At 41.3% G+C, this 17,932-nt stretch overlaps 1 long non-coding RNA gene across 1 annotated transcript; it reads left to right on the forward strand.

The window, feature by feature from the left end:
• The first annotated feature begins 13,360 nt into the window (after window positions 1-13,360).
• LOC107965182 lies at window positions 13,361-13,721 on the forward strand. The gene is made up of 2 exons (XR_001704785.2): window positions 13,361-13,451; window positions 13,509-13,721. It is a non-coding gene; the product is annotated as an uncharacterized LOC107965182 (long non-coding RNA).
• The last annotated feature ends 4,211 nt before the right edge of the window (window positions 13,722-17,932 follow it).

Below are 17,932 nucleotides of genomic sequence, written 5' to 3' on the forward strand. Positions count from 1 at the left end.
TTAATTAACACTCTCTGACAACAAATCTGACTTACCAAACGGGATAATAAAATAAATAAAATCCAGAAGCAAAATTCCTTCCTTCCTTCCTTCCGCGTGGAGAAAAAGAAAAATTTAATCAATTCGAAATTCAATCAAACCGAAAACACATCTTCCCTCGAATCGAATTAAACTTAAAGCCAATGAATTGAAACGGAAAATGCAAAATCTCTCCGAACTCGACTCGTCAAAACCTTGCCTATAAATCTAATTAATCCCCAAGGAAAAGGAAAAGAATCATCGAAATCCCTAATCGACCCTTAGTGGTCGAGGACTAAGGATACGGAAAGAGAGAGAGAAGGACCCACCTCGAAAGGGAAAGAAAGAGGAGAATGGGATCGTCCCCCTTCGAGTTTCAGATACGCCGCTTACCGGGTAACGAATCCAATTACTTGCTAATTAGAGAATCGAGGCAGCGGTACTTTTTTCGAGAGAGAGTTGCGTGCACGCGGGCAGAAGGAGGGAGGGGAGAGAAGTCCATGGGGGTTTTTTCCTCGGCGAGGATGAAGTGCGCAATTAATCCGTCTCGCGTAGCCACTTCTGCTACTGAAACTGCATTGATATCCCCACCCCTCGCCCCCCTCTTTCGTGACGTAGTCGCCGTTTCTTTCCTCTGTCACGTGTTTCGCGACGTAACCAGACGTACCTAACGACGTCGTGTAATGCTCGATGATCTTTGGAGGGAAGTCGATTTCAATCCCCTCCTTTTACGACAGAAAGGGTGATGGAATGTATTCCTGGAATAGAGATATATTGAGACTAGAAATTAAAATTCTAAATGTGTTTTTTAAAATGTTTCTATATGGGTTAAGAATTTTTTAATTGAATCGAATTCTTCTATCCATCGAATCTACGAAACGTAGATTATTTCAGGCGATATTCTGATCGATCATCGTCCAATCTTTCATCCCTAGTCGATTAACAAAGTTTGCGTGGGACGAGATGTAAAACGGCAATGTTTATCTTGACAATGGGAGGGATGATCGCAATTAGAAACACGTTCGGGGATATTTCAGCGTGGCCAATGCCCCAGTGAAGCTTAATGACCCCGTGACTGGTCGCAAGCAGCTGGCCCGCGTATCGCGTGCGCGTATTATCGCTCGAATAATTATACACTCGTCTAACCCCGAGAATAGGCTTGATCGACCACTCTGCTTCGATGAAAAATTCTGTAAAAAAAATTTATTAATTACTTCGATGATGAATTGCTGTTTCGAGCAGGAAAAGAATTTCCGAAAACAATTTTTCATCTCGGTAAGACGTTAATTTTTCCTGAAACGAAAAAAGGAAAGAGTTGAAGAAAGAGGGGGAAGAAGGTAAGAAGCTTTCAAGGTGGAGAGTAGGGGAAGAGGAGGGTTCGAGAATAGGAGACAGGGAGAAGATGGGTCTCTCGCGGAGGTTACATTCCTCGCTGCACTTTTCGGCCGCGTCTGAAAACAATGCGTCGCCCACGCAGTCTGGCAAGCACTATTCGTTATTGCTTCGTCCCTTTTCCACCGATTCACGGTCACAGTTTTGCAACGATCCGTCTAGACGGGCAACCCTTTCCTTCCTTTTTCCCTCCTCGACCACCGCACACGTGCACGTCGAACCCTACGATTTCGTTCCACCGTTTCACTTTTTCGCGCATCTTTCGATCCCTTCGAATTCTTTTATCAATTCGTACTCGAAAATTGTCACCATTGTTTTCTGTCAACAGAGAAACTTTGATCGAAGTAAACTAAAATTTGAGAAATTTAAAAATTTCAAACTAGAATTTGAAAATCTCTCCCCTCGAATTTCAATACATCCATTCGTGAAATAATTCGTTTTCGAGGAGGGGAGGGTCGATTAAACCGTGATTGTTTGTCTCGATCTGGAAAACGAGATCTGGAAACGGGGATCTGGATCCCCGTTAATCCTCGGGATCCCGCATAATTGCGATTAATTAAAAATGGCTTTGGTATGCCGAGGCGCGGGGCCCTGGTGAAAGCGCGTGGATCGATCGTGGAGGGTCGTCGTCCGCTGTGTTGCAAACGTATCCCGTGCAGACAGGATGCACTCCTTTCATGTCCGCTCATGCAAAGGACACTCTCATCGCGTATGCAGCCTCGAAGGCTTCTGCTCCACTCGAATTGTCGGGATCTCTCCCGTCCCGCCTTTGTTCCACGACGAACCGAGTTCCATTCCTCGCCCGCGAACACCCGGTGGAAAGTTGATTTTTATCGACTGGACAGTTTCCTGTCTCGTCTAGACGTCGCGGAATACATCTGTACACGTTCGAGCGTCGACAAGCAAATGGTATTGAGTTCTCCTAAATTCGAAAATCTCTTTGTATTTATACACAATGACTAATCCTCTTTGCCTCTCGTCGAAGTAATCGTTGTATCCAAATAAGGATTAATTTAATCTACTTTCATTTTGGATTTTAATACGTACAATAACATCAACTTTTCTTACTATCTGTATTTCTTTGAAATCGTTTTTTCCTCTTTTGTTTTCTATCGATAAAGTTTAAAATAATTACGGTAAACACAATCGCTTCTGTCAGTTTGTATATTAAATTGGGGCGAACTTTCGCTCTCTCGTGGCGCAGTACCAGTGTGCCATTGCCACGCCCCGAGACTGCAACCAGGTGGAAGTTTGCGTCACCCCAACGTGACGAGGCCCGATCCTCCTTTTAAATGGCCGTCCATGTTATAGTCAGGCATTTAATTTTGTCCCTGGTAATTTAATTCCTTCGTCAATCGTTAACTTTCATCGATTTATCCCTGTACGTGCACGTAAACCTGACACGAAAAGATGATCAGTGATTCCTTGTTGTATAATTAATCCATAAATTTTTAAGTTATTGCACATAGAAATTTATTCGTGATTTGATAATTACAGAACCGAAATTTTCGTTCATGTGTAATATCGTGAAATGTTTGTCTTCGTGATCCTCTTCAATGATCGAAATACAATAATTTCTTTCAGAAGAATCGTTTCACGAGGAAGAATCGTTAACTAGTTCGATGTTTGGAGCGTGCACCTAAGTGCAACAGGAGGTTAATTAACGGGAGCATTTGAATATAGCGGATGAAATTTCTGGGAACGGCGCCACTGGGGCGAACTCGCTGCGTTCTCTGTGCACCGCTTTCCTCTTCCAATTGAAAACACACCATCGACGAAAAACCTCTATCGAATTAAACTCAACTCATCGAGATCGAGCATAGCTTCGAGAAAAACTTGGAGAGATCTCGAATTTTCCCCGAGAGCAACAAGTTTCTCTCCATCCGAAGGGCGAAGTTCAGCGAAGAGAAAACAAAGCAGAAGGAAAAAGAAAGAGAAGAGACAAAAATCACCGCGTTCCATTACCCGTCCCTTCACCCCCTTCCCCCTATATTCGGCGCTAATAAGTAGGAGCCTACTCCCCGAACTGGCTCCAGTAGTCCGTAGGATTTTTTAATAGGTCTTTCAGCTTGGCAACCGCCCTGTCTGCGAGCTCGCTCCTTCTTTTTTTCCCCTCCGTGCGAAAAGCGGAGCGCGTAAAACCCGAGAGAGCGAGACGAAAGTTTGCCCCAGTACGTTGCACTCTCTCTCTCTCCCTCCCTCCCTCTGTGTACCCCCTGTGTGGCCGTGCAACCTCCGTGTACTCGACATCAACCCTCTTCGTCTCGCCGACGACCATCATCATCCCCGACCAACCAGCCAGCCAGCCAGCCAGCCAAGCCCTCCTCCCTCTCCCCTTCCACGGAGGGGTGTCGTCCCTCCAGGCGTCACAGGCCTCGCCAACCCTCTCCGACATCCCGGTACTCCCGTATTCCTGTTTCGCCGCCCCCGAGCCCGCTGCACCGCCGCCGAATCAATACCGGCAGACATCCTAACTCACTGGAGGTCAATGCCTCGTTCCCGCGAGCGGCGACGACCTCAACCTCCTACCAACCCTACAACCTCCTTCCTCGACGAGAGAGAGAGAGGGAGAGGGAGAGAGGAAGGGAAGAAAGGAGACGGAAGGATCGTCTGGCTTCGAGCTTCTCTCTCCTTTTCCTCCATTTCCTCCTCAACTTTCTACTCTTCCTCGTCCCTCATGTTTTTCCCTCTTTCGAGCCCGCGTTTCGCCACCCCACTGCGTGCACCCTCGCTCCCCTCTCTCCTCCAGGGAGTCTATTTTTACTTTTATCCCGATGTCGCGGGCCCTATTTTCGTTGGCAAAGAAGGGGGGAGAGTTTTGGAACTGCTTGGGTTAGGTTCTCGTGGATTTTAAAGGAGGAGAAGGAGGAGGAGGAGGTTTAATCTTCCGCGAGATGGGTGGGTGGATGGGTGGGTGGAGAGAGATCCTTTTGTGAGATCCTTATTCTTCTTCTTGCGCCGAGTCGAGCAGTTTGTTCCTTCTTGCTTCGACTTCTCCGCACAGTTTTTGTCCCGTGTTGACACTCCCTTGGATCGAGCTGTGGATCTGGAGAAAGATTCGTTGGAGGATGATACAAGAACCATGCATGGTGGCTATTGTATTATTATATTGATTTATAATAATTCAGGGTTGGTGTTCAGGTGTCGTGTTACGTTGCAAGTTGTAATTATAAATTAAATAAAATTAGAGGGGTGTCTTGTGAGGTAATTAAGATACTTTAGAATTTGACGAATTATCGACAAATTTTTAAATCGTATTTTCATGAGAATTTAATCTGTACGAAACTGTAGATGGCACTTCCATCGACAACAACTGTTTCTATTTGTCGAAAGACGGTAGAGATGCGTTTGTTTCTGCGGCACTGTTTCTTCACCCTCCCCGCAATTGAATTTTGCGACTTCTGTTGCCGTTTCACCCCTCTCTGGCACCCCACTCCTCCCCAGTTCCACTGCTTCTCCTTCTGCTGCACTCCTTCCCTCGAGGGCTGAGAAGTTTGCTTGGCTTCTTGGCTCGGGAACCGATTTTCATGCGGCCAGAAATACGATTATGGGGTGGAACGAAGCGGAACGCTACTTTCGCCCGGTCTAATCGGCTGTTCTCCATTACCGACCGAGCCTGCCCTCTTTGTTAACGGTAAAAGGGTTATGGGAATTCTGTGTCGAATTGTCTTACGAGGAACGATCATAGCGGCGAGCGAGGCCGTTTTTATTGGGCTATCGTTGCGCTCGAGAAGGATACCGGTTATTTTTGGGGAACGAAAACCAGTGGTCGCCAAGCTGATTTCGTATTTTATCTCTTTCTTTTCGAAATTGAGAATTTAATTGAAACACATTAGGAATTAAATTGTATCATACTTAACGTTATGGCGGCCAATGTCGCCTCTTAACTAACCTAACCACATATTTTGTTTCTTTATCCATTTGTGCATACTTTTCAAATATTTGAATTATTATCGATGAAGCTATTGAAATTATTGAATTGAAATTATGGATTTAGAGATATAATTATAAAGGGTGAGGAAAAATGTTTCGATAATTTGTTAAAAAAAAGTACAATTCGGAGGATTTTTAAAATTGCGCAGGAAATACTGGATAACTGGAGGAGTTGAGGGAAGGGGGGCGAGCCTTGGAGAGTACGCCAGTGAGAACCGGGATGCAGTGGCCGAGAGACAAAGACATTGACATTCAAAAGAGAGAACCTCCTTTCCCGTGTACATCTTCACATCGGGCGAACACTAATCCCTCCTCCCTCGTCCATGACCGAGGCTGGTGTGTTACGTAGTACGCGTTTCGAACCTGTGCAAGAACAAGTTCCGGTACGCGCGTGCGCCCTGTTCACCCTCTTCGACTTCACCCCTTTTACCCTCGTCATTTGCATCTTTTTGCAATTCTTTGAAACGACGAGCTTTCTCGATCGAGCTTTCAAACGTGATTTCGATTCGATCCCTTTTCTCGAGGTTTTATTCCATATTCGAAGAATAGAAATTTGTTGTTGCTTTAACAAGATAAAAAAAAGAAATAAAATAAGCAGAAATGTAAATCAATACGCTTGGATATCAAATGAGAATCCTTCTTCGAATCGATAAATACACTTTTATCGTTCATTATTCATAAAGATAATTCTCTTTTTGATATCTCACTATAACAACGAAACTCTTACAATCTTGGAGGGAAAATACAAACGCATATATCCCCCTCTAGCCGAGCCTCTGACAATCGATACTCTCGTCTGAACGATATAATACTCGTATTTTCGTCTTCCATTCCAATTATTCTCGAATAATCGTATATGTATATATATATATATAAGATGTCTCTCGAAACGAGACGGGCAAAAAGTGTGGCGAAAAAAGAGAGAGATGGGCGAGAAGGACGAGGTATTTGCACTAGACCTAGAGAAAAACAGTCGTTCCCAAGGGTGTGCATAAAATTAGACGGTGCATTCAACTTTGTTGAGAGCGTGCCAAGAGCGTGGCGATCGGTTTTGGTTGGTGGTTGCTCTTCTTGTCCCCCGCTATGCGGCACGCCGTTGCACCAGCAGCCAGGATGGCACCAATGCCCCCGTTCCAAAACTCGGGTGAAACGGCGCTCTACTCCACGTTGCCATGACAAATTGCCTACCGAGTTCGTGGAACGTGATACGCTTACCCTCTTCCCTCTCGAGTTAAAAGTAAACGAGGAATTCCATTCTGATAACGAATATCCTTAACGCTTAAAAGCTTATATCATCTTCTATTATTAGTAGATTATTAATACAAAAAAAGATCGTCACCTCTGAAAAAAAGAAAATTAATTATTTTTAACCTAAGCCTAACCTCGAATTTAAAAAGGAAGTCGAATTCCACGTAGGTTCCTCGTTAAATCGAGAGGAGGGACCTTTCGACGTATTACAGAGGACAGAAAGGAGGGAGGAAAAGTAAGAAGAAAGTCAAGCTCCCTCCACTTCTTCCCTTCCAAACTCAACCCCTTCCCCTCCCCCCGTTCCTGACACGCTCGAATACGTTAACGAGTGTTCTATTTTTCAAGAGCACTATGTTTACCGCTGTCTGCTCCCCGCTCATCCTCCTCGTGTATACTATGTACAGTCGCCGGCAGAGTCTCTCTCTCTCTGGACGCTCGACGAGGGAATGGGGCAGACAGACATTGCACTTTCCCTCGCCACCCTCGCTACTTTGCCCTCCGACTTTCATATCCTCTGTCGCGACCCTTCCGACGGCCACGTCGACGTCGGGGTCGATCGTCGCGCAGTGGTGGACAACCTGCGCCGCGTTAAGAAAGTCAAGTTCATCGTTCTTGCTCGAGAATATTAGGGAAAAATGAGGAACAAGGTGTCGTTCCAATTTATCGAATTATTGAGAGATTTGAAGAAATTAATTATTTTCTCTTTTAATCTTCCCAGTTTAGATGAAGAGGTCGTATCAAGATTGGATTGGAAAAATGATAGGAAGAGTGGCAAGTATTTATACTCGAATCGAATTAATTACAAAATGGTAGGATAATGAAGCTATTCATTTGGATGGACGCTTTATTTTTCCAAAGATTATTTCAGTTTGAAGAGAAAGGAACGAATATTGATCTTTAAGAAAAATTTAGAGGAGAATTGATGGATCTGTTGAAAGAGAGAGGGGAGAAAAATAAACGTAATTTTCATCATCGTTAAGAAGGGGGAGAAAATGTTGGAGGCTCTCCCCAAGGTCCAAGGCCCATTAAGGTAATACATCGACTTTAAAATCAACATTCCTCGTATTTCCTCGCGAGTCGTCGCTTTCCTCGGCTGTGAGGGGGTGATATTATCGCCGCAAGAAGACTGGGATTACAGGAGGAGAAATGGGAAATGTTTGGAAAGCATGCGTAAACTTCTCGGAAGCAACGTCGAATCCGGGTTAGGTTTGGATTTCTCGATACTCCCCCCCTCTCGCGAGGAAGGGGCTCGAAACCGATATTACAGTTTCAATACATTCCGGACCAACCCTCATCTTTCTCTTTCAGGAAAAAAAATATCCATCCCCGATCCAAGAAATCTTTCATCTCTTATCCAAACTTGTTCTTCTAAAAATCGCATAAAGATTTCGATCCTTTTATCGTCTGTTTAATTAAAAGATCCACCTCTCTTTCCCTTTAAAACTATTCCAAAACTATGATTCTACAAATTCCAAAGATTCTTTCATTAAAAAAAAAGAAGAATCCATCTCTCTCTTTCCCTTTAAAACTATTCCAAAACTATGATTCTACAAATTCCAAAGATTCTTCCATTCAATTAAAAAAAAAAAAGAATCCATCTCTTTCTCTCTAAAATAATTAAACAAAACAATTCGAAATTTATATATATAAATCCCCGCAATTCTTCTTCTTCTTCTTCGACGAACCGCCAACATTTCTGTCCGAATTTCGTAACCTCCTTTTGGAGCGTGGCGAGGGAGAAGAGGAGGAGGGGGGAGGAAAAATGCAATGCCAAGCAGGGTTCCAGCCCGCCTGGCTCGTCTCTAGGTAGCTCGAGTTTTACCGGCTCGCTTCGACGTCCTCCACAGGGTGACTGTCCAGGAATAGCTGAGGACACGGGAGCCGGGTGGTGGCTGGCGTACGTTCATCAGTTCAAGGTTAGAGGAACGCACGGGCCGTCGCCATCGCGTGGTAGCGTCAGCGTCCGCGGGACCGAAATACATCCCTCCGCTGATGTATAAATACTTGGCCGTAGCCGTTGGCTCCCGGGGACGACAGATCGTCGATGCATCCCGGTAACCTTGTCGTCCGAGCACAGGAGTCGACGTACCGATTTAAATAATTGCCCTCGTCTCTTTTTCTTTCTCTCATGCACTCTCTTTTAAGGAGAGAAAGTTCCTGCATCCTCTTTCGTGTCCTCGTTCGGATGCTGGTCGAGTATGAATATTCAGTTGGATGGAAAGAATATCGTATAGTTTAATTGGAAGAATTAAGAAATTGGATGAATTTTTCTTAATCGATTGAAGATCGATTGAAAAAGAGACACGAGCAACGACACATCGCAATAACATTCTGTTTAGTTCTTTCTCGAGGCCGAGATAATGGTAGATAACGCGGCCATTTTTAAAGAAAGTCAATAAGATATTCTTTTTTCTTGTTTTTTTTTTTTTAATTCGAAACGAAGATGAGACATTCGTCGAGGATCATTCGTGGCGAAAGCCTCGAAGAAGAAGAAGAAGAATTTTCACGAAGGCAAATCGGCATCGCGTTCCCCTTCGACGATCCGATGGCTGGCTGAACGATAAGCGATAGATGCGTTGACCTTTACGATGGATACACCCTGTCCCATGTCGATGACACTGTGTTCTATAAAGATACCCCGAGGAGGTAAGGCCTTTTAGCCTTTGTCTCATTCCCGTCCGTCAGACGTTGAACCCGAGGACAACACACTTTGAACTATGCATATGAGTTTGAATTAACTGCGCGCTTGATCCTTTCAACGCGCATGATCCTTGAAAAAAAGGATGCTTCCTCTTCCTTTTTTCTTTTCTTTTTTTTTTTTTTTTTTCTAGAGGCAACATCGTTCATGATGCAAGGATTTATCATCGCGTGATGATGCAACGATCGTTATTTTTTTTACACGAGACGAAAAGGTTAATAAAAAAGATTGTGTGGTACAAAGTATGGAAGAAAATTTATGAATAAATCATGTAAGGATTATTAGGGAAAAAATTGGTTGTAGAGTATTTGGTTTATTTAAGATTTATTTTTTACATGTTCTTAATCTCTAATTATAGATTAGAATATTTTGGAGGGATAGAAAGGGAATCTCTGAAGGAGAAAATATACAATAATTTTGATCTCGCGTGAAATCTGCTTGAATAATAATCTCGTAAAAATAGACTACTTTCACTTGCTTTAAATCGCTAAACAATTAGAAATCGCAGTTATCGTTTTTACTGTATTTCGAAAGCGGATTGCACCGAGGTAAATAAAGGTCCTGAGTAAGAGGAAAAGAATTTACGTAAGAATATTTTTTTCCCCTCGAAATTAAAATAATCGATAGCAAATAATTAAAGAGTGAAGCCTTTTTTCTTTCGCGTAAAAAAAAAAAAAAATTATTTCAACAATCGAAATAAATATCGCTCGAACGCGTCGCTGTTCTGTAACGATCGCAGAGAGAAGAACAACAATGAACTCGTTTAAACTTTTCGCCATACATCTCTTTACGGTCAATTGCCACGATATTTATTTACCATTGTTTTCGCGTTATCCGGCCAGTGCATTGCGTCTATTTTTGATGTATCAGTTTCTTTCGCGATAACGCACACGAAAAATACAATATCTCGGCGGTGCAGTGGCATTGGTTACAATGAACCCCGGGACTCGCACAATAACCTCGAAGGAAGCGACAGACAGGCCTTGGGAATATAAAAAAGTAGTGCAACAAATAATGAGATTAGCAGGAACAACAAGATAATAATAACGACGAGAATGAACGGGCGAGACTTGAATACTTAATTCCGCAGAGAGAGAGAGAGCACTCTTAACGAGTACGTTAAAAGGACGAGATTACGATCTTTATTCGAATATTCAATTCTAACCCAGCGAGGTAAAGCGAGGCGTAATCGTTGGTATAGGGAATAATCTGAGAATGTTCGCGAGACCAATATGGCGGCTAATTACCAACTAGCTTCGTCTCGAAAGTACAAGTTTCGACGATAACATCTACCGTACCATTACCAAGATTTTAACTAGCAATCCCCCGAACGAGAGGAATTTAAATTTCATTCAAACGTAATACGAATATTTCCACGATACATTTATTAATTCAAAATTCAAAATATCGATGTCAATGTCCATCATTTCCAATTTTCCTCCAATCCTATTTAATCACGCGTAAATATTTATCCAATTCCAATCCCCAGAAAAGAAAGAAAAAGATCGAATTCCACGGCTGAAACTCGTACGCTCTCGCGACACCGTGCCAAACGTGCCCTGGTAAAAAAGAAAAAAAGAAAAAAAAAAAGGTATCCCGCGTCGGTTGTTTTAAAACTCGTTACACAACTAGCGTAAGGCCATAACCTTTTACAGCATCGTAGTAAAGAGTGGCGGGGATAAAGGGAGAGGAGAGGAGAGAAGGGAAAGGAAGAGAAGGGAGCGAGCCGCCGAAATTTCGATTTCACGATTTCGTTTCCCCGCGGGGGGGCTATTTTTTACGAGCGCCGAGTTTCGGGCCACGCGAGGCCCGCGCCAAGGTGCGATGCACCTACGTGCAGCCGGGTCAAGGTCGTATCCGTGGTGCGCCCGTGGTTGGCTGAGTCATTCGTGCAGAATCGTGCATGCAGAGGCGCGCGCGCGCGCGCGCGGGTGCATCGAACCCGATGACCGTTGCAGCTGCGAGGCGCGCGCGGCTCCGCGAGTCGGGCGCAGCCTCGTGCATCTTCGGCAAGCCTCGGCTGCATTCCGCGTGCATCAACCCGGGAGACCGCCCTCGAGAGAAGCGCCGAGTGCAATGCCCAATGCCGCGCGAACACGCGCCGCCGCGACGCGAACAGCTGCGCTCGGACCCTCTTCTTCACGGCCACGATTACGCGAATTTTCGCCCGCTTTGCCATCCTCCTCTCTTCATTTTCTTTCTTTCTTTCTTTCTTTTTTTAAAAATTGGAAATAAGAAATAGGAAATTATCTTTGCAACGAGGAGAAGTACACACGAGAGTAAAAAACAATTTTAGAACTAGTTTCGATTATATTTTTCAGATTGATTGATTTGATATTAAGAAGTTACGAAGTTTGTTGAGTTTTTTAAAATTGACAATTTATACGACACGCGTAAGCTTATTAATATTCAAATTTAAGGGGTGCTCGAATTATCCAAAGAATATATATCTGGTATACCCCGTAATGGGCAATAATCTGGAAACCAGAATTACGTAGGATCGTCTGCAACGAGATCATCGGCATAAAGTCGATGCTTTGCAGGCCAATTTATTCCATCTGGTTCTCTGGGTTTGGAATGCGAGACCAGGAATGCGCGTTTTCACATATATGACGTACGCGTCAATGCGTTCGAAAAGGATGCTCGCGCGTGTTTTTGCCCCCACCGGTGTCCTTCGACTTTCGAATTCTTGCGACTTCGATGAAATGGCAAAAAGGCATCAAAGACGAAACGATGCCTTTCGAACGATAGTCTCCAAGGGTGGCGTACGTGCGCGATTCGACGGAAACGTATCGCCAAAATCGCTGCAACGATTTTCTCAGCTACGCTCGAATCATAGTAATCGAAATCGTGTACATATCTAGGAATGAAAAGAAAAAAAAAAGAGAAATGCAAGCCTTGATGATTAGAATTGATAAAAAAATTTTTAATATTTTCAATTTTTTCGAAAATCGAAAATCAATCGTGTTGATAAGTTAGAAACGTACAATGATTGATTAAAAAAAATCTTGAATTCTCAGTTTATTATTTTCGACTCAATAAAATTCCTCCATTTTCGTATATCGATACTGTCCGTTGAAATCAACCACAATTTTTACTCGTTTTTTGACACCCTTCGAACCTTCTCCCCAAGGGCCAAACTCGTAAATGCAGAATATCGCTTAGCTTTGAGAAACGCTGTGCGAAGGGCCGACGCACCGGCCAGGGTGAACGCTCTCCGCACTCTTAGCACGCTAACTTGTCCTCTTGCTTCGTTCCTGCATTCTCTCGCTCCTTCTCCCTAACGATGGTCACCCAACACGCTTCACTGCGAGCTTCCAACAAGCCATCGACAATTTTTTTGGCAACCGTTCTAAAAACTCTTTCCTCCGACGAGTGGTCGAAAAATGAAACTGTCTGTAACTTGCAGATACGTTATATTATATATATATATGTATATATATATATTCCATCCATATCCATCTATTCTCTCCTTCCTCTTTATTTCAATATCCCTTTACCTAATCTCCCTTTACTTACCAAAATCAGAATTGATCAATAATATCTCTGTTTAAAACCATTTTTTCCCATAATTTCAACGAAAAGAATTTCCGAAATCATCTCTGTCTCTACTCTTCTTCCTCCCTTTTCGTTTAGGTTAGATCCGATCAATCGTGCGATGCGCATGCGCGAGCGCTAATGCACACGCAACCAGGCCGATCGCTCAGGCACGGTGCGTGGCCGGCTGCCATTCTCGCGGGGCCTAGTTCCGAGCGAGACGACCCGCAGTGGACGTTGCATATGGGCGAAACGGGTGCAGCGCGTTCGAAGCGCATATATAGGGGAGGAGAATCGAGTGGCTCGGGGGGATGGGGGGGAGGAGGAGGAGGGAAAGAGGCGAGAGAAGTGCATGGGGCACCGCGTGCGCCGCGTTTCGCATGGCCACGGAGTTCAGTGTCCCGAGCCAAGGCCGCAGGGGCACCGCCCCACTGAACCAATTGTGCCACTTTTATGCTCCTCGGCTCATTTTCGCTCTATTTTACCACTCGTCAGTCATCGATCTTTTTCCCTCGCTCGCCTCGTCCGTTCTGGCGAACTTTGAACACGCGGGTAGAAATAAATGATTCCTTCTTCGTACGCTTGTTCAGAAGTTTGAGGTTGAGTTTAAGATTAGTTTGAAGAGGTATTCGATGGAAATTGACGCGAAGATACGTCGAATTTATTTCGTTTTTATTTGCAGATATCTTGGAGACAAATTTATGACAAAGGATCTTGAAATGAATTAAATGTTTAATTTTCGAAATAAATTAAGAAATATTTAAGATTAATTTTAATCGATTTAAAAATTGATGCTAAAAAGGAAAAGTCCCTAGAAAGTAGACTCTAAACTGCGTCCATCTCATCCTATAAATAATTCAGTTTGGATTATTCTGTTACGTGTGCGAAAAAAAAATAAAACGCTTGAATTCGACGAATAAAAATTCGTGAGAAAAGAGAGAGGAAAATTTTTGAATACGATAAAGTGGATAAAAAACAAACGGAACACGTAAGCCTCGTAGGAGTCATCCAGTTTAGGAAACGAACGGAGTTGGTTGAAGGGCACTGAGCCACGGTGACTCACCGATAGCTATACGACGAATTCGCTGGATCAATGTCAACGAATTCCACGTATCGACCGCTATGCGCTCACCGGAACATCCGGACTTCTCTTGAATCTGGAATCTGGCCATCTCGTTGTCTACGCGTTCGCCATTCAAATGCGAATCCATTGAATTTAACAATCATTAATTTGTAAAAATCCTCCAAGGATGAATCTTAATCCTTCCTTTCCTTTTTCCCCGACAATGTAAACTTTTTCATAAAAAAAAATTTCAAAATCTCTCCCATTTATTGCTAAAACAAATAATATGCTAAATAAACAGAATAAAGAAAATTGTAAAAAAAAAAATAAAACGAATAATTTCTTATTCGTGAAATTAATCATAAAAAAAAATTTCAAAATCTCTCTCATTTATTGCTAACAAATAATATGCTAAATAAACAGAAAATTGTAAAAAAAAAAAAATAAAACGAATAATTTCTTATTCGTGAAATTAATCGTAAAAAAATTTTGTCAGTTTTAAAAAAATTTTCCATCGAACGATAAAGATAATATTTATTCTCGTTTAGTTAACTCGGAGGGGAAGATGAAGCGAAGTTTGGTCGAAACTGTGCCATCGGTGGCGAAGTTTCTATCAGAACGTGAACAACAACCGAGAGATTTGCGAACCCCGGGAAATGCGTTTGAGTTTGGGAACCCCCAGACTGGAGGGGATTGCCCCAGACACCCCCTCCAGCAAACGGATCTCCCTCCACCATGGCTGTAGCTGCTTCTAGAACCCTAGCCAGCGTCAATGGTACGGGGTGCAAAACCCTGTCTGCTTGATAAACCGTTGCACCGCCCACGCAACCGGTAAACCTAACGTGATGCATTCATTTGTGATAAAAAAAAATTCAATACTACAACAATAAAAAAAAAGAAAGATCGAATTAAAAAAGATGAAGAAAATAAATAATCGTTATTTGTTGAGAAAATAGATGGGTTATTGGTTTCAATTTTTATTTTAATCGATCTCGTATCTCTTTTCTTTCTTGCTCTTTTAATTATTCGCGAGAGAAGAGAAATGGAAAGGTTGAAATATTAATCGCGATCGAATAATCGAATGCGTGCCAATTATCAGAGATCACGATATTAGATTTTCTTCGAGAAGTCTCTCTCCCGCATAATGTTTTCCAATTAGCCTTTAAACTTTCTCTGTTAATTAAGATTAATGGGCGTTCGTGTTATTAGAGAGCGGGCGGCACGATTGTTACAATTGCCTCGAAAGTGATAAATTTTCTCCAAGGTTTTCCCTTTCGTTACTACGTTCGTCACGGTGAAATGATGATCGTCATCCGAAAACCGAAACACAGCTCACGATACTTATACCGTAATTTTGTAACGAGATTAATGAATTTTCTTTCAACAGCCACGATGAATAATCATGTTGCTTAACGAGTTTTACGTATCTTGAAACATCATTTTGCATTTAATTATTGTAACGTTAAAGGTATAATTTTAAATTCAAATAATATCAATAATAAATCAACGAAAAATTCTTTCCTCCGATTCGTATTAATTCATTCAGCGGGAACTCATCTTCGAATTCATCGTGCAATTAATCTCGATGCATAATCAAAGCCCAGCTCAAAGGGCACGCTCGTAATTAGTCATTACGAGTTGTTTAATCAATAGTCCAGATTGATACACGTGGACTGAATGTAAACAGCCGGTGTATTTCGGTGTCATAGGCTATGTAACAGCGCTACGAAAGCTGGGGTTGCGAACCCCAGCAAGGTATCCAACCAGCCAGCCAGCCAGCCAGCCAGCCAGCCAGCCAGCCAGACAGACTAGCATGAAAGGGGGTGACCCAGACACCCCCTCCACTGCGTTGTTTGCAAGCAGCTCGACTACCGCATTGGATAACAATCGGAGGGTTAAATGCACTAGCGAGCCAACAATAATCAAATTGAATGCCTGTGATCGAAAATTAAAACGACACTCAAGGTCGAGTGTAAACGTTCGATCGTGTAATCACGAATCACGAGTATTTTCATCGATAAATTTTCTTTTTTGGGGGAGAAGAGGGGAGGAGAGGAAGAAATCCAATTTTTCATCCAAAAATTTTTTCGAACGAACTTTTGTCATCTAGCGATATTGTAATAATAAATCATATTTTATTACAACGATATATTCGTTTCCATCAATAACTATTTTTTTTTTTTTTTCCTATATATATATATCTTATACAAATTTGGATCTGAAAAATTAATAAAAAAAAATAGGGAGCTTGACCTAGTAACAAACAAGAATTTATCTAGGGGAAAAAGATTGTCGATGATTTCCTTTGTCTGAAATCAACAATCTTATAGACGTATTTAAATATTAATCAATTTATGTATTATTATTATGTATTAATCTGATAAATAAATATATATATATATTCGTAGCTAAAATAAAATTATAAATATTTATTAATATATTATCTCATATATTTTGTTCAATAATTGTTAAAAATAATCTGTATGGGTTCGAAGAAGATGGCGCATCATGACACGGAAACGGGAGGATAAATAAAGGAGAAAGATCGAGAGGAAGGGCTGGCTAACTAGCTGGTTGAGAGGGGTGGGACGCTAGGAAGGAAGGAAGGGCAGGAGAACGTAGGGAGGGAAGGATGATATAGGGTGAGGAAGGGAACGGGGAGAAAGAGAGTGAGAGGAGGGAGGGCGGCCGTGGTGTTGCTGACCCGACGACCGCTGTAACCTTGCGTCCCGACGCCGCGCATCCAGATCAAACCATCTCGTGGATTATCTGAAGGCCTTTGGATTCTAGGTAATCGCGTATATACATGGTTTATAGAATCCTTTGCAATATTTTGAGACAGATCCTTCTGACATGTAATATTTTTTCATACTCTATATGTGTTTAAATAGGTGTTTATGTTTCGATTTAAAATTATAGAGCATAATAATTTTCCTAATTAATAATATCGATATATAATATTAAAATTATATTGCTTTTGAAGAAATTTTGAAGATTGAATAATAAATGTATAATGATATATACTTTTGATTATAAGTGAAAAATCTGTGTCACATTCTCCTACGAAGTCTGTTACTCCATTGAAATAACTATCACATTTGCATTACACGTTATGGAAAACCGTTGTCGATATTATGCAGAATACATATAGACCCGCTCTATTATCATTTACATTTTTATGAGAGTCAACCCACCCTTTACCAGGATGTACGCTTCGTCTATGCATGTAAGTGTCATGAGATCCATGACGCATGATTCTCATAGTAAAATTTGTAATAAAATGTCTAAAAGAAAGTATATTCGTTAGGAATATATTCACTATAGATTCTCAGATTTGTTAGAAATAGATTATTAATGATATTAAGATATTATGTATTTCAACGTCAAGATCATTTTTGATCAATGTCGATTATTTCAAATCCTTATCTTTAATTAAAATCTATAGAATCTACGCGAAATCATTTTTTAGATATGACATTTTTTTTTAAAGAAAATGTATGTTATAGTTTTTGAATCTTTTAATTCGCGCGCTTTTTATGCTCGTATAAAAATATTATTATTTATTATAATATTTTTATCGTAAAAATATTTTATTTAATTTTCAATTCAATTAATTTTTAAATATCTCATAAAATATTGACGTTAGAGAAATAAATATCTGTATAAATATAATTGAATGTTTTATTTAATTTTATTATCCGATTATATTTGAATCTTTTGAAGATTCCAAAATTAGTATTCCGCCATCTTGAAGAAAATAACTACACTTGTATGATAAAATATATCTTTCCATCACATGAAATATATTGGATAAATTAGAAAACTATATTATCAATAATTGCTTGTAAAAGAAATCTTCCTTGCCTATCGATGCTAAATTAATTTATAATTTTACTATTCTAACGTAAGATGGCAGTATATGAAAAGATATTGGAAATCAATATTTTTTTATGCAATTGAATATTACATTTATAATAGAAAAATTTATTTTATTATAGAATTATTATTTTAAAATTTTTAACTGCTTAAATTTGATATTTTTT

Source organism: Apis mellifera, linkage group LG11 (genome assembly GCF_003254395.2).
Source record: "Apis mellifera strain DH4 linkage group LG11, Amel_HAv3.1, whole genome shotgun sequence".
Classification (NCBI taxonomy): domain Eukaryota; kingdom Metazoa; phylum Arthropoda; class Insecta; order Hymenoptera; family Apidae; genus Apis; species Apis mellifera.